This window comes from Dasypus novemcinctus, chromosome 11 (genome assembly GCF_030445035.2).
Source record: "Dasypus novemcinctus isolate mDasNov1 chromosome 11, mDasNov1.1.hap2, whole genome shotgun sequence".
In the NCBI taxonomy this organism is placed as follows: Eukaryota; Metazoa; Chordata; class Mammalia; order Cingulata; family Dasypodidae; genus Dasypus; species Dasypus novemcinctus.
The window spans coordinates 59,196,906-59,222,141 of NC_080683.1; the positions used below are offsets into that span (position 1 = coordinate 59,196,906).

At 42.1% G+C, this 25,236-nt stretch overlaps 1 long non-coding RNA gene, 2 other non-coding genes and 1 pseudogene across 3 annotated transcripts; all 4 read right to left on the minus strand.

Moving 5' to 3' along the window:
- Nucleotides 1-2,959: 2,959 nt before the first annotated feature.
- Nucleotides 2,960-6,516, minus strand: LOC131280499 (MICOS complex subunit MIC26 pseudogene; annotated as a pseudogene).
- Nucleotides 6,517-10,942: 4,426 nt separating this feature from the next.
- LOC101421511 (uncharacterized) lies at nt 10,943-12,614 on the minus strand. The gene is made up of 4 exons (XR_001117433.3): nt 12,497-12,614; nt 11,730-11,795; nt 11,451-11,503; nt 10,943-11,248 (listed from the first exon to the last, which is right to left on the minus strand). It is a non-coding gene; the product is annotated as an uncharacterized lncRNA (long non-coding RNA).
- LOC111759538 (small nucleolar RNA SNORD50) lies at nt 11,333-11,402 on the minus strand. Its single transcript, XR_002793492.1, has one exon. It is a non-coding gene; the product is annotated as a small nucleolar RNA SNORD50 (small nucleolar RNA).
- On the minus strand, nt 11,615-11,682 carry LOC111759539 (small nucleolar RNA SNORD50). The gene has a single exon (XR_002793493.1). It is a non-coding gene; the product is annotated as a small nucleolar RNA SNORD50 (small nucleolar RNA).
- Nucleotides 12,615-25,236: the final 12,622 nt, after the last annotated feature.

The following is a 25,236-nucleotide window of genomic DNA, read 5'->3' on the forward strand; positions in this document are numbered from 1 at the left end:
GTTCCCCTGGTTTGTTTTTTGTTTGTTGCTTGTCTTCTTTTTTTGTTTTAGGAGTCACTGGGGACCTAACCCAGGACTTCCCATGGGAAGCAGGTGCTGAACTGCTTGAGCCAGATCTGCTCCCCTTTAATGCAGTTTTTTTTCCTTGAGGTATTGAATCCAGAACCTCACATGCTGGATGCTGGCACTCACCCACTGAACCACATTGGCCCCGAGCCGTTTTGTTTTGTTTTTTGCTTGTTTGTTTTTGTTTTTTTTCAGGAGGCACCAGGAACCAAACCTAGGACCTCTCATGTGGGAGGCAGGCACTCGATCATTTGAGCCACATCTGCTCCCTCTAATGTGTTTTTTAAAATTTTATTTATTTCTCACTCCCCCCCCCCCCAATTATTGTGTGGTCTTCTGTGCCCACTTGTATTCTCAGCAGCACTGGGAATCTGTGTCTCTTTTAGGTTGTGTCATCTTGCTGCATCAGCTCTCCATGTGTGTGGTGCCACTCCTGGGCAGGCTGTGCTTTTCTTGTGCTCGATGACTCAATGCAGGGTGCACTCCTTATGCGTGGGACTCCCCTACACAGGGGACACCCCTGCGTGGCACAGCACTCCTTGTGCGTGGCAGTGCCACACATGGGCCACCTCACCACATGAGCCAGAAGGCCCTGGGTTTGAACCCTGGACCTCCCATATGGTAGGCAGATGCACTACCAGTTGAGCCACGTCTGCTTCCCCCTCTAATGTGCTTTTGATCTCACCTACTGTGTCTTTCTGAGTTCTGTTACTTTTCTATTCAGGATTTCAAATTCTTATTTGTGCTCGCTCAATGTCTTCTTCTTTTTTTTTAAAAGATTTATTTTATTTGTTTCTCTCCCCTTCCCCCCACTGCCCCCCATTGTCTGCTCTCTTGTGTCCATTTGCTGTGTGTTCTTCTGTGTCTGCTTGCATTCTTGAAAGCACCGGGAATCTATGCTTCTTTTTTTTTTTTTTTTTTGCGTCATCTTCTGCATCAGCTCTTCATGTGTGGGGTGCCACTCCTGGGCAGGGGTCAGGTTGTCCTTTTATTGTGCGGGGCAGCTCAACGTGGGGTGCATTCCTTGAGTATGGGGCTCCCCTACGTGGGGGTCACCCTAGCATGGCACAGCACTCCTTGTGCGTGACAGCACTGCACATGGGCCAGCTCGCCACATGGGCCAGGAGGCCCTGGGTTTGAACCCTGGACCTCCCATATGGTAGGTGGATGCTCAATCAGTTGAGCCACGTCTGCTTTTCTCAATGTCTTCTTGATGATGCTGATCTCTTTATCCATATTGTCTTTCAGCTCATTAATGTAATTTTGGAAATTTAAATGCATCTTGTTAATTAGTTACCTTAAATCTTGCATCTCTTCTTTGATATATTCCTTGATATATTTTTTTTCTTGGGTCTTTTCTTCCATTTTTAATATGGATCATAATTTTTAAAAAGTTTATTTATTGATTTATTTTTCTTCCCCTTCTTCTCCCCTGCCTTGCTGTTTTTGTTCTCTGTGTCCATTTGCTGTGTGATCTTCTGTACCTGTTTCTCTTTTCATCTTCTCTTCTCATCTTTCTCCTCTAGGATTGACCAGGATTCGATCCCGGGGATCTTTGATATGGAGAGAGGTTCCCTGTCAACCGTGCCACCTCAGTTCCTGGTATCTGCTGTGCTTCACCTTGACTCTCCCCTTCGTCTCTCTTTTGTGGTATTATCATCTTGCTGCATGACTCACTAGAACAGGCACTGGCTTACTGTGCAGGCACTTGGCTTGCAGTGCGGGCACTTGGCTCACTGTGTGGGCACTGGCTCACCACGTGGGCACTCACATGGGCACACGGCTCATCATGTGGGCACTCAGCTCATCAAGCAGGCACTTGTGTGTGCACTCGGCTCATTTCATGGGCACTGGATCACTGTGTGGGCACTGGCTCACCATGCAGGCACTCATGTGGGTACTTGGCTCACCACATGGGCACTCGGTGCACCACACGGGCACTGGGTTGTCATGCAGGCATGTTTTCTCCTCTTCATTTTCACCAGGAGGCCCCAGGGATTGACCCGGGTCCTCCTGTATGGTAGGCAGAGGCCTTATCACTTGAGCCACATCTGCTTCCCTGGCCCATAATTTTTTGCTGATGTTTAGGCATCTGATTAAGATGGTGAGTTTACTCAAATGCTCAATTTCTTTCTCTTTTATAGATATTTAGAGGCAGGAGGTTGCGTGTTATTGCTGGTTTTTGATTCTTGGTTCAGCCTGGGTCTTTAGGAATACCCCTGCTAGTTGCTCAAAACTGGATTCTGGACCCAGTAATGGGTTGCAGATCGGCTTCCTAGTGTTTTGGGAAGGGAGGCAGGAAAATGCCTTATTTCCTCACATGCACTTCCTTTGTCTGCCAGCAGATGGCACTCTGCCAGTCTTCTCAGTTCATTGCCTGGCAGAGGGTGTTTGCTGCAACAAGAATTGGATCAAGGTGATACAGGTTCCTACCTAGAGGTAGGAATATAGGATATAGGTTCAAATTTTCTCACAGACTGTCTCCAACCTTCACTGGCAGTCCCCTCCCTTTTCCCCTGTAGGAAATAGTTCCAATACCCTCTGTGTTCTCAACAATCTGTCCCAGTTAGTAGAGGCAGAGATTGAGAGGGTTGGATCTTTTCAGTTCCAGGTCTCTTTAGTCTGGAGCTTGCTCTGAAGGCAAACAATAACACGGCCCCACCCTGCCTGGAAGGGCTCATGGGACTCAGCAGACCAAATTTGTGGGTCAAAATCTGAGTCCATTTTAGGCTGTGTCCCTCTCTCTCCCCTTTCCTGGGGTGGTGGATCCCTGTGGCCCCCTTTGTCTATAGCTGCCAGCACCAAGGTCTGAGAATTCAAGAGTGATTTTAGTGTAGGGAAGGGTGTGGGCAGTACCAGCTGCCACATTTTTTTTTTATGATTTATTTATTTATTTCTCTTCCCTTCCCCCTCCCCCCACCCCGGTTGTCTGTTCTCTGTGTCTGTTCATTGCATCTTCTTCTTTGTCCGCTTCTGTTGTTGTCAGCGGCGCAGGAATCTGTGATTCTTTTGTTGCGTCATCTTGTTGTGTCAGCTCTCCATGTGGGCAACGCCATTCTTAGGCAGGCTGTACTTTCTTTCGTGCTGGGCGGCTCTCCTTATGGGGTGCACTCCTTGTGAGTGGGGCTCCCCTATGTGGGGACACCCCTGCGTGGCACAGCACTCCTTGTGCGCATCAGCACTGTGCATGGGCCAGCTCCACATGGGTCAAGGAGGCCCGGGGTTTGAACCGCGGACCTCCCGTGTGGTAGACAGGTGCCCTAACCACTGGGCCAAGTCCGCTTCCCCCAGCTGCTACTTTTAACTCAGTTTGCCATTGTGATTTTTTCCCTTTGTCCCTCTCTTCTGGGCAGTGTCCAGCCTTCCCTGGTGTACTAAACCATAGAAGATTTTTTTTCCCAGGCTTTTTCTACCTGTCTTCTAGCTATTTTTTTTCTGGGAGAGAAGAGAATCCCATGTCTTTCCAGTCTGCAATCTTCCTGGAAGTCCCCCTCCCTCATTTTGAAAGGCAGTTTCACAAGATACAGAATTTTTGTTGGTAATTTTGTTTTCAGCACTTTATGTATGTCTTCCCACTACCTTCTTGACTCCATGGTTTCTGATGGATAATCAGCACCTGATCTTTTTTTCTTTTTTGAGCTGGCTGTTGAAGACACAGAGGGGAGGAATGTAAAGTTACTGAAGGTCCCTTTTATATGTCACTTTGCTTCTCTTCTTTCAGAATCCTCTCTAGCTTTGGCAAATGACAGTTGGATTGTAAAATGGTACAGTGTGGTTCTATTTGGGTTTATTCTGTTTGGAGTTTGTTGAGCATCTTCAATGTTTATATTCATACCTTTCATCAGAAATGAGAAATTTTGGGTCATTATCTCCTCAAATATCTTTTCTGCTCTTTTCTCTCATTCTTCTGGAACTCCAATGATGCCCATGTTGGTACACTCGATGGTTTCCTACATGTTCCTCAGGCTCTGTTCATTTTTCTTCGTTATGTTTTTCTTTCTGCTCATTACGTGGATAATTTCCACAGTCTTTTTTTCAAGTTCTCTGATCCTTTATTCTGTCTGCACAAATCTATTGTTGAATCACTCCTGTGCATTTTTCATTTTTCAATTTCTATACTTTTCAGCTGCAGTATTTGTTAGGTTTCTTTTTTGTTTCTGCCTTTTTATTTTGTTCAACATTTTCTTAATTTCCTGTAGTTCTTTGTATGTATTCCTAGCTCTTTGTACATATTTAAGATGGTTGGTATAATTTCTTTGACTAATAGTTTCAGTTAGGAACTTAGGGATACCAAGGGATGGTTTCTGTCAAATTCTTTTTATTCCCCATCAATGGACCATACTTTCCTGTTTTTTGGTGTGTTTTATAAAAAGTTTTGAACCTGCACATTCTGAGTATTATATTGTTATAACTCTGGAAATCCAGTTCACCCACTACTCTGGAATTGCTTCTTGTTTTCTTTGATGAAGGCTGGAGTCATCAATTTTTGATTTTCCTAAACTAATTTTGCTCCCAAATGGGGAATGGTAAGAGAATAAAGAAAAAAGAGGTATTGCCTTTTTAAGACTCTTCTGCCATTTCTTGCCTGAGGAAGGTTGGAACAATCACACATATTTTTAAGTCTCTTGATTTGTAAGAGTTATCCACTCATCTCTTTTGTTTTTCTTGCGATTTATTTACTAAAGAAACATTTATGTTTTAGAGTTTTCTGTAGTCTGGTGTTTTTTTTTTTCTTCTTCATTTTTTTTAGGAGGTTCCATTGATTGAACCTGGGACCTTGCACATGGGAAGCAGGCACTCAACCACTTGAGCTACATCTGCTCCGAGTCTGGTTTTGATGATTGATTGCATTTTCTGGGGTGTAGTTTAACTTGTTTCTCCACCTGCTGTAAATTGATAGTTGGATGTAGAGACCTTATTAAATTTAGATTCGTTTTGTTAAATTGGGGCAAGAGTGCTTCACAGGTAGTGTTGAATTCTTCCTACAATGGCCTCAAAATGTCTGGTTGTTTCTCACTCTCTTTTTTTGTGTGTGTTAGTAGCCACTGATGACAATTGCCTAGAGATATTGATTCACTGATTGTTGCAAGATCATTATATTCAAATTATATCCATGCTTTTTCATTTATTAGCTGGACTACTTTTATAAAGAGAAAGTTTTTGTCATCTTCTATTTGGTTATCTATTAGTACAGTTGATATTGGAAACCCCTTTTGTCAGTTCTGAAAATGAATTTGTTCATTAGCATCTTTTTCTAGTATTAAATTCAGTTTTTCCAAAAGCATCATTAGGAATTCATAGATTTGAACATATATTTATGTATTACAATCTACCACTGTTAGTATCCTTAATAGGTGTAAAATTATCCATCTTTGGAAAATGAGAGCCACTCTGAATTGTCTCCTGAATTCTTTTAACACAACTTAAGCAATTTTTAAATTTAATTTAAAAAAGTTTTCTGCTCACTGCTATAGCGAAATAAGCCAGGCTCATCTTGTACATTTCTTGCCTCAGATCTATAACCAGTATTTCCTTTTTTTTTCTTCTTTTACTTGATATTTTAATTATGTACATAAATAGCAACATGAGAACAAGAAGTTCTAAGGCTTGTACATTATCTCTAGGCAGAAAAAGTCCAGATTAGTTCACTTGTAACATGGCATCACCCAAGATATCAGAGAGGGCTAGTACAGGTTTTTTTTTCATGAAGAAAAAAGCTAATTTATTACATTCAATACTGACTTGTCTGCTGTTTTTTCTGTAGAAATATGATGATTTACTGTATGGTGTTTCCATGTTTACCTAAAACTGATTAAAATGGGCAGAGCAATAAGTAATCTTATTTCGGGGTGAATTCTTCACATTTCCTGGCTTTTGAAAGTTCTCCTTCCAAAAATCTTCTATGGCTATATATCCTTGCCAACTCCAGTCATATAATGTCTCCCCACTGATTTGTGCAAATAAGATGGCTTGTTGTGGATAATAGACGGAAGCAGCTAATCCCATTAACCAGGCAGATAGACCAGCTTCTTTATTTTTGAACCTCTGGCCAAAGGGAGTTCAACAAGTCCAGCAAAACCAATTACACCGCATTTTGGGAAAAATCCGGGAGGTGCATTTTGAAAATAGTCATAGATGTCTACCCCCTGTTGAATGATACGTTGCATCTTGGGCTTAGTTTTGGGAGTACATTTCCTGGCACCAATTTGTATATGGCTCATCATAACATCGGAGCCGTGAAATGCTTTCTTCAAGTTCCGTCCTTGGCTCCTCTATATATTTAGATTGACCCTCTGGAACCGAGTAGAGTGAAAGCTCATCGACCTTCACAGAATTTTTGTGAGGTGAGTCCTTTTCTGATGACACGTGTACATTGAAGGTGAGCAGACTCAGGCTGGCCTGGCCCACAGCCTTCTGAAATACCTTGAACACGTTGCTGGCAGCGGTGGTTCAGGCGCGGTCACTCAGGGACTCGGCTCCGCCCACTACCGAAAGGCAACTACCTAGTATTTCCTTTTCGTGGTAAACGGTATTTAGAGAAGATGATCTGGGCTCTAAGGGTAGAGTTTACAGCGTTTGATGTGTTTTCTTTCAGAGCATTCCCATTTTAGTCAGAGTAAAACCCTCTAATGACCTATAAGGCCCTTCATGATGATCTGCATCCCATTTCTTCTTTTTCCTTAAGATGCATGCTCCTGTCTCTGGGCCATTGCAATGGAAATGTCCATTTTCCAGGTATCTGCATGGCTCAATCCCTTTTCCTTTGCTAGTCTTTGCTTAATTTCACCTTCTCATGAGCCTATTCTGTAAACTCCATTTAAAAGTACAGCATAACTTACCTCCCAAACCTCTCAATACCCCATATTCTAATGGTTTTTTCCCCTATATCACTTCTCATTTATTAACAACTTTATACCATACTATGAAGTGTCCTCCTCCCCAAATTTTAACTCAGCAAGGGCAGGGATTTTTGTCTACTTGGGTCACTGCTGTTTCCTTAGTGTTTAGGATAGTATCTGACACATGGCAGCCATTCAGTAAATATTTGTTCAATGAACAAATTAATGCATACCGTAGGATATTTCTGAATCACCACCACACTCCTAACCTATCAACATGGCTTAATCTCCAGCGAAACAGGTTTATTTTATTTATTTTTAAGATTTATTTATCCCCCCGCCCCACCCCGCCCTAGTTGCCTGTTCTATTTGCTGCGTCTTCTTTGTCCGCTTGTTGTTGTCAGCGGCATGGGAATCTCTTTTTGTTGCGTCATCTGTTGTGTCAGCTCTCCATGTGTGCAGCCCAGCCCCATTCTTGGGCAGGTTGCACTTTCTTTGGTGCTGGGTGGCTCTCCTCAACGGGTGCACCCCTTGCACGTAGGGCTCCACTATGTGGGGGACACCCCTGCGTGGCAGGGCACTCCTTGCGCACATCAGCACTGTGCATGGGCCAGTTCCACACGGGTCAAGGAGGCCCCGGGGTTTGAACTGCAGACCTCCCATGTAGTAGACGGATGCCCTAACCACTGTGCCAAGTCTGCTTCCCAACAGATTTAATTTAAAACCAACAACATTCACCAAAAACCTGAGTTATATCCAGGTGTGTGGAGACAAGCCCACGAATTTCAAACCTATCCTGACATTTCTGGGTATGTGGTCAAACTCTGAACAATGTTTGTACCTTCATTCTTAGAAAAGGAGTCTTCATGATGAAGATCAAGAGTTGGAATTGTGATTTACCCCCAAAGAATACAATTTACAATAGCCCCAGAGCAGTATCTCATTGATGTAAATTGATCAACTATCAGCAAAAGGTGCAAAACTTTGCATGAAAGTATTCCTACATTGCACACTTTGGTATAGAAATAGCTATCACTTTGTTTTTCATCAGTCCTAAAATTCCTATTTTTAGTAACTGCAGGTGACACCATCAATGACATACTGGTATATATACATATGGATTTTGGGCCACTATTGACAGAGCAGAGTTAAGCCTAATCTGAGATTCTGATTTGTCTGGGTTCATAAGGCTGAGAGTTCCCATGAATTGAAAGATGGGAGCCTGCCAGGAAGAGACCAGAGATGGGGCAGAAGATGGTGGAAAATTATTCCCAAGTCTCATCCATGGACCAAGTCTGTGCTATGGAAAAATGTTAATGAAAAATGGCTGAATGGTCTGTTTTGTGAGAAGCTATTGGTAGAGCTGCACAGATTTCTACTTTATGAAGCACAGCACTGGGAGAGAGAATATGAGGCAAACACAGCACCTCTCTGGAACATAATATTGTCAGCACTAAAGAATGGGATGCCCTGTGGGAGATATTAGATACATGGAGGTACCCAAAGGAAGACACACAGTAGAAGGTAGAGCAATATAGGAAGGACTTTGGGACAAGATCTTTTGTGAAAACATCTGTGATACCCTCACGGGGATCCAGAGCCTTACATGGAATTTTGTAGGGGCTGGAGTTCCTGTGTTAACAGGTGGTTAGTTCCACCAAATGTAATTAATGTGCCACAATGATGGAGGAGGTTGTTGATGTGGCAGGAGTGGGGGAAGTGGGGTGTGGGGTATATGGGAACCTCTTATATTTTTTAATGTAGCATGTTTTGTGATCTATGTATCTTTAAAAAAATACAATAAATTTTTTAAAGAAGAAAAAAACCCAAACAGGTGGTTAGTGAGCCAGTGCATGTTAATGTGCTTTACCCATTCCCAGACTGATGAATTCTGAGGAAATTTAATAAAAAAAAAATTCATTATGGTAACATATATAGAACTTAAAACTTCCCATTTTAACCCCTTTCAAAAGGTAACTGAAATTGACTAAGTCAGCCTCATTCATTCAATTTACACTGAGATTAGATGGAGGCAGTACATGATATAACTGGGAAATTCATTTTTAGGTTGAGTTGTACTTTTCCTATTTCATTGTTCTTTTTGCTTTCTAAGTAAAAATTTAAGTGAACTACTTCACTGAGGAAGCTAGTATGGTAAGAATATAATTTGACTAGACTGCTAGGGTTTTAAATTTCAGTTCTACCAATTCCTATTTGAGCTTCATTAAGTTTTCTAATTTTCAGTTGTCTCATCTGTAAAACAGACATACCATACGGTATTAATATTATGCCAGATGATATACTTTCAAATATCTAAAAGTTGCCATTATGCCTTCCCAAATTTTCATTTCTTTAGGTCAAATATTTCCAAGTCTTTTAGATACTGCCCAGAATAAGGTTTCCAGAGTCCTTGAATACTTAGGACAATTCCTGGCTTGCCACTGATCTCAAACTATAAAACATTTATTTAAACGGGCAAATTATATTGAGACCATTCCTTCCAGTAGTTTGGACATTAAGCAAGCTGTATTTTAAATTTCTCAATCTTGAATTACTGAATTATATCTACTTTAGTAATAAGGAGTTACTGTAAGGAGAAACTAATATGGTGTAAGTGAGAAGTATAAATAACTTTGCAAATGCCACTCTTTACTTGTACTAGGTAATTATTGATCTATTTCCTCAAGTAGTTGAAGTGACATCAAAACAGGAAAAAAGCACCATGGACAACCGTGTTTGTTAATATTAAGTGCAGCATAGATCCAGTGTCAATGTAATAAATGAAAATCTAAAGCTAAAATGTATATAACCAGATTGCGTTACATGGGCTTTTTAAAATTTGCAGTTCTTTAGCCAAATAAACTCCCCAAATTTTAACAGTGCCCCTTTATCCTTGGCTTCCAACTTTTCTCATGCTGTTTGGAGAAACTAAATCATTCCTTGATTGTTCACCCTAAATATACGTATTTAATTCCATTTAATTAGACAAATTTTTAGGGGAGCCATTACATTGGGCTAGGCAGAGTTCACAGAAAAGGGCAATCTTTGCATTAAGAACTCAAAAAACCACCATACAAAACAACTCGCTCTAGGACCAGACATAGATATAATCCATGGAGAGTGCTTCATTTTACCATATTTCCCTAAAACCCTTCCATGACATACCTTGGTCTTTATCATTACCTGGTACCGTTTTTTTAGCACTCCTGGCTCCCCCCTAATGTAGCCTAGATCTCAAGGTCAATAATTTTAACAATATTTTTACCTACACCCTCAATTCTTTTTGCACCATTCTGTTCCTCTTGGTCAGTTTATCTTGAATTAATTTCATGTTTTCTGATCCCAGGCAAATAAACACCGTAAGAGTGAATAACTAGACCACTGCACTTTCAAAGCCCATCATGTCTGATAAAAACTACTGAAACGTCTTTCCCACTGTTAATAAGAGAATTAGGATTCCGTTAATTTAAACTGTTATCCTGTTATAACTCCACAAACTCAGCCACATGCATGCTGGGACTTCTGCAGTGGTGTAGTGAGGGGAGAAGTCAGGATTCATGGGAATGATGCCAAAGAGCCTGGACCTCATATTGGGAATAAGTCCAATCAAATTTCCAGAACTCCATGGCAAACTTGGGCTTGATCTGATCTTTGTACACACGCAAATAAGTAAGATCAGTGGGACAGCCTAGGGTGAGAAAAACCTCCAGGAAGCAACAATATTCAGTTAGTATGCTTAAAGTACTACTTGGACCAGTTTTCTGTATTTTAACTCGTCTCCCAGACTCTTACATGTCTGTCTGGTTTTCATATTCATGTCTTTGCCTAAAGGACACCTAAGCCTCAAATACATGCAGGTCATCTTAGCCAGTTCTAAGTACTTATAATACTTGACCATGTAACTTCAAGTACAAAGCACCTATTTGATGCATTAGAAATTCAATCAAGTTACCAAACACAAAATACTCATCTGGAATAATTTATAAGGCTGGGTAGCTAAAAACACCTTTTTTGTTAAAAGAAAAAGAGAAGCCATCTGCTTTGCACGCATCTCAAATTTATTCAAACTAGAATTTTAAAGTGGCAATATATGTACTAGATTCTCACCTTTACCAAATTAATAGCTTGTAAGTCTAGGGTAGTGTTAACAGATAAGGTTTGAATTTTATCTACATATTAGTCCGCATAAGGTTGTTTCACTGTCCATTTACAAAATAAAAAATCAATGTCTTTACTAAAAACAGATCACAAGTGTATGTTTCCTTTCATGCCTGTAAAACGAAGGGCTTTTTCTGGTTGATTTTCGTTGCCAGCTTTTCAAAAATAACCTCACGGCATGAGCCCTAGAAAAGATATAACATTTGAGAGTTACCACGGCAGTCAACATCACAATTTAAAGAATTTAAAAAGCATTGCCCTTGTTATCTATCTCAGAAGCCAGATCCGTATAACTTTTTTCAACAGAAATTCAGGTTCGGGATAGGATCATCACAGATAAAAGGACATTAATTCCTAAGAAAACAAAATCTTCAGAGAAATGCTTACCTCAGGAAGGAACTTCATAGCCAATTGGCCTCTCAAAAGACAGCTATGCCTCACTGTTGGCAGAAAAGTAAATATTGTGAGCTAGTAGTCCTCCCCAAGATGATTTACAAGGTAGGAGAATTCTTTTAAGAGCTCCAACAAATTTTTCGTTTAACATTGGTCTTATCTCAGAAGCCGAATCCGTACTTGTTTTCTTCAGGTGTTCAGTTTCGGGATAGTTACATCATTGAGCAGACCAATCATGTCTATATAGAAATCCTACAGTATTGAAATACTTACTTCAAAACGAGGCTGCTCTTTAGGAACATCAATATCCTCATTAGACTTCAATCAACCCCAGGGATGCTGTTTCAAACAAAAAAAAATCATTTAGTTTATGTTTGGATTACAAATATGCTCAAATGTAGAACTTTAACACATATCTTTCAAAAATGTCACGTCTTTACTAATTTTCATCAAATATCCTCCAGCATTCTGCAAATTTGTTTTGCAGCTACAAATTGAAGCACATTTCAAAAGATGCACCATTTTCTATTCTGAAAAACCAACAGGTTTCCTCTTTTAATAAAAACAAAAACGCTCAATAGCCCGTTAAAATCTAACCTTAGTATCTCCACATAACAGCTTCGGCATTGCATTGGTAGATAGGGCCATTGTGCCAGCGGAGAAACGGTATTTAAAAATTATGCATTCTCAAAAGGTCTCATTTCAAGATTTTCAGTATTAAAACTATTCACTGCTCTCAACGAAGCCCGCAAATCATTTCTTTTCGCATTGCTGGCTGGCTTATCTGGCTGCTCGAGCCCCATGTCGCACGCGCGGGGCCCGAGGTAGATCTGCGCCCTCCTCAAGGCTAAACTCTTAACACTGCAGCCACGACTCAAACTTGAGTCCCTTGGTGATCTGAACTGGAGTTCGCCACGTGAACTTTCAACATATACCACTCGAAGAGCAAACCTCTAAAATCGCCTCATAGTACAGCAAAGTACCAGGCCACACGAAGCCACCGTCCCCCTTTCGGTTTTCCGCCCACGACACCCACTCACCTATATATATTTACGCCGAGCACCAACTTTCAAATCCGGACGTAAAAGACCGAACTGGCAAGCCAGCAGGCCCTTATATAGCCTGTGGCGCGTCAGAACGAAGTCGCCCCTCCCTTTAGCAACTATTGGACGTAGACGGGGCGGGGCCGGGGCCGACTTCAGAGGGGAGGGAGCGGGAGCGCGCACGGCGCTTCTTTTCCTCGGCGTCCTTACCGCGCGCTGTGTTGCCTGTGCGTGGCGTGCGCGTCAGCCGTCAGCCGCAGGTCCACCTATTCTGAGGTGCGCGCGCGTCTCCCACTCTGCATGCGTCAGTCCGTCGCTTCTTAGTCTGGCGGGCCATCGCTGCGTGGCGTGGGAGTGGCGCCAGAATTCAAACAGCTCTATTTGTAAGCCATGCTGTCGCCTGGTACGAGCCAAGTCTGCCCAGGACAGATTGGCTACCAGGGGCGGGGAATGGCCTAGAGTTTTACACTGCAGGGTGGCTTCAGCTTAGGAGCGACTTGAGAAATCTGGCTGGCTGGCTAGCACCGGTTGGGAGTGGACGGCCAGCGGCCGCTGCAGAAGGTTCGGTAGGGCACTGACCCCTGCACTCCGGAAAAGAGAGATTGGCTGGCAGAAGTGCTTGGGTGAAAAATGGGTCAAAGTGCTGAGATTGACCCCCGGTTTCAGCCCCTCCTTGTAGCAGGCGGCCCAACCCGGAACCTTGGACGGGCAGCAAGGCTTAACCAGCGCACTTCGCACTCCCACTGCTGCTCATTAACAGGCACTGTTCTAAGCATTCTATAATATCCCATGTAGTTCTCACCGAGACAGCGCACATTCCACTGGACAGAAGAGGAAACTGAGGCCTACAACAGTTAAGTAATTTGCCTAAGCACACAAAAACGGAAAGCTTTGCTATTTTAATATCTTTGTACTGTAGTAATTATAAGTGCATGAGAAAGATTAAGATGTATTCTAAAATATTTTTTCCAAACGACAATCTTAAAGATTCAAAAGCAATGATTGTCTTTGTGTGTGTGGGTGAATATATGTATATGCACACAGACGTCGTCATTTCAGTGTTTCAGCATTTGAAAATTCGGACCTGGATTTCTTTATAGCACTTATTAATAATTAAAATAATTACGTGTTTGTTTATTGTTTGACTCCCCTACTAAAATGTTTGCAGGGAAAACATCTGGTTTTATGCACCACTTTTCTTTTGTTTTGAGTAGTGTATGGCATGAAGTAGTTGTCAAGTTCCTGCGGGTTGAATGAATGATGAATGAATCAACAAATATATGCAGTGACCTTTTAGAAAATTAGAATGAAGACCACAGAGGTAAAAGTGAAAAGCAAATTTCTGTAACAGGAACCAACATGAAGTAAGTACAGGAAGTATTTACATTGCTGGGATAATGTAGGTTGCTTATATTCCTTTGTAATGTACATTGTAAATCTGTATATTGCTTATAGTAAAGGAAATAAAATAGTGCAAAAGGATATAAAAAGCAAAGTAAAAGTTCTTCCCATATCCAAGAAAATCTCCCCAATTCTTTCCAGCAGTAACCATTATTAACAGTTTTTGAAGATTTCTGTGCATATTCAAATATATGTACATTTTTTTACTTACAAATAGGATCTGCCTACTCTTGTGCAACTTGCTTTTCCCCTTTATAAATAGCAGAGACATCTTTCCATATCAGCACATATAGATGACCTTATTCTTGTTTACAAGCTGCATAGTATTTAGTTGGAATTCTTTGTTTAATCAGTCTTCAAATTTTCACTATTTTATTTATTTTTTTAATAAGATGTATTTATTTATTTCTCCCCTCCCCCTGTTGTCTGTTCTCTGTGTCTATTTGCTGTGTCTTCTTGGTCCGCTTCTGTTGTCAGTGGCACAGGAATCTGTGTTTCTTTTGGTTGCGTCATCTTGTGTCATCTCTCCGTGTGGGTGGCGCCATTCTTAGGCAGGCTGCACATTCTTTCACACTGGGTGGCTCTTCTTATGGGGTGTACTTCTTGCGCGTGGGGCTCCCTTACGCGGGGGACACCCCTGCGTGGCAGGGCACTCCTTGTGCGCATCAGCACTTCACATGGGCCAGCTCCACACGGGTCATGGAGGCCCGGGGTTTGAACTGCGGACCTCCCATGTGATAGATGGACGCCCTAACCACTGGGCCAAGTCCACTTCCCAAATTTTCACTATTTTAAACCGTGCTGAAGGGAACTTTAGATGTACCTGTGAGACTGTATCTTCAAGATCACTTTGTAGAGGTGTATTAAAGATTATGTGCACTTAAATTTGTGATATTGTTTAATTGTTCCCACCTTCTCAACCCCCACAAGAAGCATGTATGTTGTGATTTTATTAATTTAAAAATTGATACTTATTTTTTTTAAAAGAAATGCATTTTATTTATTTATAACACTTATAGCACCTCTCAATTTGGACTAGCCATATTTCAAGTGCTCAGTTACCACACATGACTGGTGGTTACTGTATTGGACATCGCAGATGTAGGTGACTCATATACACATAGAAGTTAGAGAAGCACTAGCTTAGGGTGAATTAATATATACCTGGTACATATTCCTGTCTTTAAAAAAAAACTTTCCATGTTTTTTTTTTTTGAGGTGGAATTCACATAACATACAATTAACCATTTTAAAATGTACAATTAAGTGGCATTTAGTGTATTCACAATGTTGTGCAAATACCACCTCTCTTTAGTTTTAAAAGTTTTATTACCCCAGAAGAATACTCCATACTTTAAAAAAAATTTTTTTATTTATTTCTCTCCCCTTCCCCGCCCGCCCCATTGTCTGTTCTCTGTGTCCATTCTCTGTGTGTTCTTGTTGTCTGTGTCTGCTTGCATTCTTGTCAGCGACACTGGGAATCTGTGTTTCTTTTTGTTGCATCATCTTGCTGTGTCAGCACATCTCCGTGTGTGTAGCACGACTCCTGGGTAGGCTGTGCTTTTTTCATGCAGGGCAGCTTTCCTTGTAGCGTGCACTCTTTGCGTGTGGGGCTCCTCTATGCAGGGGACATCCCTGTGTAGCACAGCACTCGTGTGCATCAGCTTTGCGCGTGGGCAGGCTCACCACACGGGTCAGGAGGCCCTGGGTTTGAACCCTGGACTTCCATATGGTAGGCAGATGCTCTGTCAGTTGAGCCAAATCTGCTTCCTCGCCATACTTATTGAATAATCACTCCTCGTTTTCCTCTCTCCCCATCCTCATGTCACCCACTAATCTACTGTCTCTCATGAATTTCCTTACTCTGGATATTTCATAATTAGGGAATCATACAATAAGTAACTTTTTTTTGGTCTGGCTTTTTTCATTAAGTATAATGTTTTTGAGATTCTTCCAACTTGTAGCATGTATCAGTCCTTCATTTGTTTATATGGCTAAGCAATATTCCAGTGTATATATATATCACAATTTGTTTACCCATTCATCTGTTGAAGATTTGGATGGTTTCTACCCTTTATCCACCTTTTGGCTCTTTTGAAAAATGCTGCTATAAACATTTGTGTACAAGTTTCTATATGGTCATATATTTTCATTTCCCTTAGGAATGTATGTATTTTGGAGTGATATTATGGGTCATATGAGTATTCTTGTTTTTCCACATCCTTGCCAACACTTGTTAATTTTCTTTTTTTTTCTCCTTAATTTATAGCCTCTTAGTGAGTATCTCATTGTGGTTATGATTTGCCTTTCCTTAATGATCATTGATTTTGGACATCTTGTCAAGTGCTTGCTTAGCCATTTGTGTATCTTCTTTGGAGAAATATCTATTCAAATCCTTGCCCATTTTTTAAATTGTTTTTTTTGTTGGTAGGTTGTAAGAGTTCCTTATATCCCATATTACTTTTTAAATTTTTTATCAATTTTATTGAAACATATTCATAAACCATGCAGTTCATTTAAAGTATACAATTGATGGCATTTAGTATAATCACAGAATTGTGCATTCATCACTTCAATCAGTATTAGAGCATTTTTTAAATTATTTTTTATTATTTTTGTCTTTATTTTTTTAATATTACATTCAAAAAATATGAGGTCCCCATATACCCCCCACCTCACTCCTCCCCCCATAACAACAATCTCCTCCATCATCATGAGACATTCATTGCATTCGGTGAATACATCTCTGAGCACCGCTGCACCTCATGGTCAATGGTCCATATCATAGCCCACACTCTCCCACACTCCACCCAGTGGGCCATGGGAGGACATACAATGTCCAGTAACTGTCCCTGCAGCACCACCCAGGACAACTCCAAGTCCCAAAAACGCCCCCACATCTCAACTCTTCCATTCTCTACCCCCAGCAGCCACCATGGCCACTTTCTCCACACCAATGCCACATTTTCTTCGATTACTAATCACAATAGTTCATGAATAGAATATCAGTAAGTCCACTCTATTCCATACGCTATTCCTCCATCCTGTGGACCTTGGAATGGTTGTGTCCACTCCACATCTATATCAAGAGGGGGCTTAGATTCCACATGGATGCTGGATGCAATCCTCCTGCTTTCAGTTATAGGCACTCTTGGCTCCATGATGTGGTGGTTGACCTTTTCACCTCCATGTTAGCTGAGTGGGGTAAGTCTGATAAACCAGAGTGTAGGAGTTGCAAATCTGTTGAGGCTCAGGGTCTGGCTATCACATGGTCAGTCCAGAGATTCAGGTCCCCTGGGTATACATTAAACCCCAGCACCAACTACAGTTCTGGTAAAAGTAACAGGAGAGGCTTGTGAAAAAAGATCACATCTGAGTCCAGCTCCAACACACAGAAACACAAACTCCAAAGAAGGACCAATTGAGATGGCACTGAACTCCATCTGCCATGACCATAGAACCTGTGGGTCTCTGTAGCCCTCAGAAGAACCAATACCTGGGGTTGTATCTACTTTATCTGTCTCTGGGACTCTGCTGAGGTGTGCATAAGGGCAACCCTCTGATAACCTCCCGGCTCTTTTTGGAGACTCATAGCCATATAAACTCATTTGTCCTTTCCATTTCCCCCTTTGATTCAGGTCAAAAAGCATTTTTAACTCCTGGTATTATATGTAGACTGAGATATTCTGCTGGTCCGAGTTGACCCTTTTATTCAAGGTCATTTTCTAGTTATATCATCAGCTGGTACTTGGTAATCCCTCGGCGCCAGGGAGGCTCATCCCTGGGAGTCATGTCCCACGCTGGGGGGAAGGCAACGCATTTATATGCTGAGTTTGGCTTTGAGACCGGCCACATTTGAGCAACACAGAGGCTCTCAGGAGGTAACTCTTAGGCACCCTGCAGCTGTAGGCCTTGTTCTTATTTCAGGTGCACAGGCTCACAAGCATAGTCTTTAGTATCAAGGGCTCATTGTTGGAACTTCATTCTTTTTGGTCTTTGCCGTTGTACTTGGGGGATTGCTGCTGTTCCTTTAGGGACTGTGATAGAGCTCCCCTGGCTAGGAACTTAGCACTCCCTCGGTTGTTTTTTTTAATTGTATCCAGTATGAAAATATCCAAACATTTCTATGTACCCTGGATATATGCCCTGTATAACTCCCTGCCAACCATGTGTCCCCTGTCAATAACATCCCACACCAGTATTCCTCCCCTGCCATTGTTGAACCTCTCTGTGATCCAAAATTTCTTCAAAAGTGAAGCCCAGTATATTGCCAGGTTCCATTAATAGTAAAATGGAATATAGTGATTAGTTTAAAGGTTAGATATAGAGTATTAGAGCATTTTCATTACTCCAAAATAAAGAACAAAAACTCTACCTTTTAGTAGTCACCTCTCAATATCTCTATCCTTCTTCTGCCATGCATAACTGCTAATCTATTTCCATCTCTGTAATTTATTTGTATTTACATTTTGTATACATTATCTCACCCTTTTTTTTTTTTTTTTAGGAGGTTCCTGGGATTGAACCCTGGGATGGAAGCAGGTGCTTAACCACTGAGCAACTTCTGCTACCCAGTAAGAGTTGATTTTTTTGTTTGTTTTTGGAGGCACTGGAGATCAAACCTAGGACCTCGTGTATGAGAAGCAGGTACTCAAACACTTGAGCTACATCTGCTCCCCCATATTACTTTTGACTAATAAATAGCTCTTAACAGAAGGAATGTAAAATAAAATGAATCTGGAGCCCAATCATTGACAACATGGCCTTTCATTGAACATGTGTGATGACTGTGAAGCTAGTACACAACTCTTTAAGGATGTGGATCTCTTTAAGGAACAGAAAAATGAAACAAGGGATGAAGCTATCTTTCATTGCTTCCACACCTTAAATACCAGTCAAACAAAATGGCTACCAAAAAAACAAAAGCGATTTAAGAAAATTATATGAAGGTCAATACTGAAATTAAAATGTCCTTAAAGAATTTACCATACTGAAAATAAGTTCTCATGTTGTGTAACAACCCTCAGATGAGGTTGTTTTAATCTCTTTTTTTTTTTGACAAAATGTTCTTTAAGCTCCTGCTGTGCTTCAAAGACTAATATGAATATGTGAAAGTCCTTGTCCCTCTTAAACAAGTTTATAGTTTAGTATGATATGGTAGATTATCCCTGAAGAAGGCCACCAACAGTCCTTACATTCTTATATGTATATCCTGGCCCTCCATTCTAGAAGTGAAGTGTATTTTCCTACCTCTTGAATCTGATCAGGGTTTGTGACTTCTCTTATCAATAGAATCTGGCAAAGTGATATTCTGAGACTTCTGGATCCAGGTCTTAAGAGATCTTATATCTTCCACTTACACATAGAAGGGGGGCTCACCCATCATTTAAAAAATCTTGGCTATTTTACTGGAGAAAGAAGCCATGTAGAGAGAGAGAGGGTCCTGGAGAATGAAATACCACAAAGAGAAGGCTCAGAGAGAAGAGATCAAGGCAATGCAGGCAACAACCAGCACCAGGCCTTGGGTATATAAGTGAAGCTGCCTTGAATTCTCTGGCCCCAGTTGAGCTGCTGCAGCCAGCACCTCATGGAGCCGAGATAAGCCATCCCTGTTGAGCCCAGCCTGAATTCCTGAACCATAGAATCATGTGTGAATAAAATAGTTGTTTTAGGCTACTGAGGTTTGGGGTGATTTATTATGCAACAATCGATAGCTGGTATATAAAGGTAGTAAAGCAGGTACAAATGGTACACTAATGAGAAATATACAAGGCAATATGGAGTTAGTTCCATAGAAAGAATACAAAAAATGGCTATAGAGAAGTTCAGAGGAGGAAGAGATGGTTTCAGTCTGGGCTAACTCATGAAAATTTCAAGGAGTAGGGGTGCTATTTGACTTAGGCCTAGATGGGTGGAGGAGTGGGGGGATAGATAGGAAGTATTCTATGTAGAAAGAAGAGACTGAGTCTCCCAGAAAGGCTTCCTTGATCGCTGTAGTTGGGTTAGCAGTGTTTCCTTTGGGTTTCCATAACAATGCTGCCTTAGAGAACTATTTTATAATGATCTTTTCCTGTGTCTATTACCCCCAGTGGACTAGAAGTTGCTCGAGGGTAGAAAATTTGCCTTATTAATCTTTGTAACCTCAGTGATGAGCTCATAGTAAGCACTTAATGTCCATTAAATAAATGGATTAATGAATGAAGGTATAAATGAAAGTATAACAGTACGTGTACATTTTTACTTGTCTTTCAAAACACTTTGACAGAGAAACCTTCCCTGACTTCTCAGATGCCAGACAAGGTAAAGCCTTACTATTTCACACTTTTATAGTACCATATACTTTCCCCCCTTCAATAGCATACTCACCTCTCTTAGTTTGCCAGGACTGATGATGCAAGGTACCAAAAATGGGTTGGCTTTTATAATGGGAATTTTATTTGGGGAAAAGCTTACAGTTCTGAGGCCATGAAATGTCCAAATCAAGGCACCATCAGGGATGCTTTCTATCTAAAGTCAGCTATTGGTGATCCTGGCATCCTGCCTTGTGGAGATCAGGAATATGGCAGGGCTTGTTTCCTCAGCCTTGAGCTGCTCCTTGGGGGCCTCTTTCCATGCATCTGTGCTCTGCTGATTACAGATTCCGGACCTCCCTCAGACTCTCTGGGCTTCTCTGTCTTTCTGCAGCTGTAAGAGCACCTGAAGACCTTGTTCACATGGCTGAGTCAAAATGGCAGGACTCCCTTTTCTTGTGTGCTCTTTTCTGTGTCTCCATTGATATAAGGCCCAACAAAGGGGCGGAGACCCAACCTGGGTCACAACTCATGTAGTTCTATCACAGAGTCCTATCTTGATTGGACTGTAAGATAATGGGAAATAAGGTTGCCTCTGGAGCCTATTTTAGTCATGATTCCATCCCCATTACCTAGTGTGATAGTCTTTTGTGTCAACTTGGCCAGATAATTGTGCCCAGTTGTTTGGTCAAGCAAGCACTGGGCTAACTGTAATACAAGGGCATTTATGGACCTGAGTCACCATTGGTTTTATTGCAGTAGTAAATCATAGATAGCTATATAGTTACATCAGTCAGGCCGATTGCCATCAGCAATGAGTGAGGCTTTATCCAATCAGTTGAATGCCTTAAAAGGGGAAGCGATTCCAGCATTGAGTGAGAATTTCCCAGCTCATTTCTGGACAGCCAACAACTCCCAGAGCTTATCAAGAACCTTAATTGGACTTTCATTGGAGCTCCTGGTTGTAGCCTGCCTGTGGAACCTAGACTTGTGCATCTCCACGGTCATGTGACAGATTTTTATAAAATTCCAAACTATTGACAGATATCTCTTATTGATTCTGTTTCACTAGAGAACCCTGACTAATACAGTTTGGTACTGGGAGTGGGGTTGAGATTTTAGTTTCCTTTGTAACTCTGCTACTCACATGAGAGTCTGAGTTTGGTTCTCATATATTTTGAGCCTATGGCTACAGGAGACAAGATTTTCTTTCAGAGCACACATAGAAACTTTTGCATCATTCATGCAGTGTTTCAGTTTCAAATTTGAAGCCTTTACCTCATCTCTTTCTTTTGTAACAGTATCCAGAGTATCTAGGAGGAACCAACCAACATCATTATGCTCTCTGACTTCACAAAACTCTGTAAGGTGTTGAAAACACTCTTGCCCAGATCCTTGCTTCTTGTAAGCATGGAAGTAGGGGAATCCAATGATGGTAGTTTGTGTATCTCGATTGCCAACTTGTGCCATGGACTGTTAGCAGTCTGTTTATTATTGGAAAGGGAGTCATCAGTACTCCTGAGTCCAATTAGAGTAGAGAACCAATTGCAAAACTCCGAGAACCTCTTCAGACACCCCATGCTTAAGACCCTGTTCCTCAAGCACCACTCCCAGTACCAAGCTGTATGATCCTCTCTGTGGCTAATGTTCAGTCTCCTTCCCTAGCCATTCCTGTCATTGCCCAATGGGCTCATGAACAAAGTGGCCATGGATGTAGGGATGAAGGTTATGCATGGGCTCAGCAACACGGACTTCCCCTTACCAAGGCTGACTTGGCTACCGCCACTGCTGAGGGCCCAATCTGCCAGCAGTAGAGACCCACACTCAGCCCCTGATACGGCACCATTCCTTGAGGTAACCAGCCTGCTACCTAGTGGCAGGTTGAATACATTGGGCCACTTCCACCATGAAAGGGGCAGTGATTTGTTTTAACTGGGATAGACACATACTCTGGAGATGGGTTTGCATTTCCTGCATGCAATTCTTCTTCCAAAACTGCCATCCGTGGATTTACCGAATGTCTAATCTACCACCATGGCATTCCACACAGCATTGCTTCTAATCAAGGAACGCTTTCACAGCAAATGATGTGCGGGAATGGGCACATGCCCATGGAATTCACTGGTCTTACCATGTTTCCCATCACCATGAAGCAGCTGGAGTGATAGAATGGTGGAAAGGCTTCTTGAAGACTCAACAGCACCAACTAGGTGGCAATACCTTGCAGGGCTGGTACAGTGTTCTTCAGGAGGCTGTGTGTGCTCTAAATCAGCATCTACTCTGTTGCTGTTTCTCCCATAACCAGGATCCATAGGTACAGGAATCAAGGGGTGGAAATGGGAATGGCTCCACTCACTATTACCCCTAGTGACCCACTAGGAAAATTGTAACCTCACTCTGCTGGTCTACAGATTTTAGTCCCCAAAGGAGGAGTGCTGTCACTAGGAAACACAACAACGATTCCATTGAACTGGAAGTCAAAACTGCCACCTGGCCACTTTGGGCTTCTCTTACCTCTGAATCAACAAAGAAGGGAATTTCTGTACTGGCTGGGGTGATTGATCTTGACTATAAAGGGGAAATAGGACTGTATCTACATAATGGGGGTAAAGAAGAGTTTGCCTGGAATACAGGAGATCTTCCAGGGCATCTCCTAGTACTGCTATGTCCTATGAGTCAATGAAAATTGCAGCAATCCAATCCAAGCAGGACTAACAATGGCCCAGAATCTTCAGGAATGAAAGTTTGGGTCACCCCACATGCAAAGAACGACGGCAAGCTGAAATGCTTGCTGAGGGTAATGGAAACATGGAATGGGTAGTGGAAGAAGATAGTGATATTTATGAACTTTGACCACGTGACCAGTTATAGAAATGAGGACTATAATGGCCATAAATCTTTCTTCCTTGTTTCATTATTATGATGATTGTGTATGTACACAAAATGAATTTCTTTGTCTTCTTCCCCATACCTTTCCCTTATTGTATAACAAATTGTATCAGTTTTATTTCATAATATTTGAGGATGTTAAGTTTGAGAGTGAATATTACCCAAGTACTTGCACCCTATTATGTATGGAATTAATGTGTTTCCAGTTGTATGCAGGAGAGTTGAATATTATTGGGTAGAAATATATATATATATGCATGTCTGTTACTGTTTTTACTTAGAGACTAAGTATGGTTTAAGGTAATGTGTATCGTTGCTGAGTTGACAAGGGGTGGACTGTGATGGTTAGGCTATTGTGTCAACTCAGCCAGGTAATTGTGCCCAGTTGTTTGGTCAGGCAAGCACTGGGTTAACTGTAATACAAGGGCATTTATGGACCTGAGTCACCATTGACTTTACTGCAGTGGTAAATTATAGATAGCTGATTACAATTACATCAATGAGGTAGATTGCCATCAGCAATGAGTGAGGCTTTATCCAATCAATTGAATGCCTTAAAAGGGGAAATGATTCCAGCATTGAGTGAGAATTTCCCAGCTTATCTTTGGACAGCCAGCATCTCCCAGAACTCATCAAGAATCTTAACTGGACTTTCATGGGAGCTCCTGGTTGCAGCCTGCCTGCAGAACCTGGACTTGTGCATCCCCACAGTCACGTGAGAGACTCTGATAAAATCTCTTTCTACTGACAGATATCTCTTATTGATTCTGTTTCCCTATAGAACCCTGACTAATATACCTAGGTTAGTGCCTGACACATAATAGAACCTCAGTAAACATGGTGAATGAATATATAACTAGCTTGATGGTTTGTAAGATAATGGGAAATAAGGTTGCTTCTGGATGTGTCTTAAAACCTGATTGTGGGAAGCGGACTTGGCCCAGTTGTTAGGGCATCCATCTACCACATGGGAGGTCTGCAGTTCAAACCCCGGGCCTCCTCGACCCGTGTGGAGCTGGCCCGTGTGGAGCTGGCCCGTGTGCAGTGCTGATGCACGCAAGGAGTGCCCTGCCACACAGGGGTGTCCCCCGCATAGGGGAGTCCCACGCACAAGGAGTGCGCCCTTAAGGAGAGCCACCCAGCACGAAAGTGCAGCTTGCCCAAGAATGGTGCCGCACACACAGAGAGCTGATGCATCAAAATGATGCAACAAAAAGAAGCACAGATTCCTGTGTTGCTGACAACAACAGAAGTGGACAAAGAAGAACACACAGCAAACAGACACAGAGAACAGACAACTGGGGTGGGTGGGTGGGGGTGGAAGGGGAGAGAAATAAAATAAATCTTAAAAAAAAAAAAGGCCAGCACCCCATAGTTCTGAGAGGGGTGGACTTGTCCCCACCCCGGTTGTCTGTTCTCTGTGTCTATTTGCTGCATCTTCTTTGTCCGCTTCTGTTGTTGTCAGTGGCACAGGAATCTGTGTTTCTTTTTGTTGTGTCATCTTGTTGTGTCAGCTCTCTGTGTGGGCGGCACCATTCTTAGGCTGGCTGCACTTTCTTTTGTGCTGGGCGGCTCTCCTAACAGGGCGCACTCTTTGCACGGGGGGGCTCGGGCAGGGCACTCCTTGCATGCATCAGCACTGTGCATGGGCCAGCTCCACACAGGTCAAGGAGGCCTGGGGTTTGAACCATGGACCTCCCATTTGGTAGACGGATGCCCTAACCACTGGGCCAAGTCTGCCGTCGAGAGGTTTTCTTGATTACTTAGTCAAGGAAACCTCTCGTGTCAGTAGGGCATTGAGTACCCACCACTTGGTAGGTGGGGACTCACATAAAAGGCATGGTAAAGGACAGAGTTGAGGTTTTTGTTTTGCTGTTGTTGTTTTTAAAATTTATTTTTATTTATATCTCTCCCTGCCACCCCCCCCCCCCGTTGTCTGTTCTGTGTCCATTTGCTGTGTGTTCTTCTGTGTCTGCTTGCATTGTCAGGTGGCACTGGGAAACTGTGTCTCTTTGTTGTGTCATGTTGCTGCATCACCTCTCCCTGTGTGTGGTGCCACTCCTGGGAGGCTGCACTTTTTTTACACAGGGCAGCTCTCCTTGTGGGGCGCACTCCTGGCACATGGGGCCCCCTTATGTGGGAGCACCCCTGTGTGGC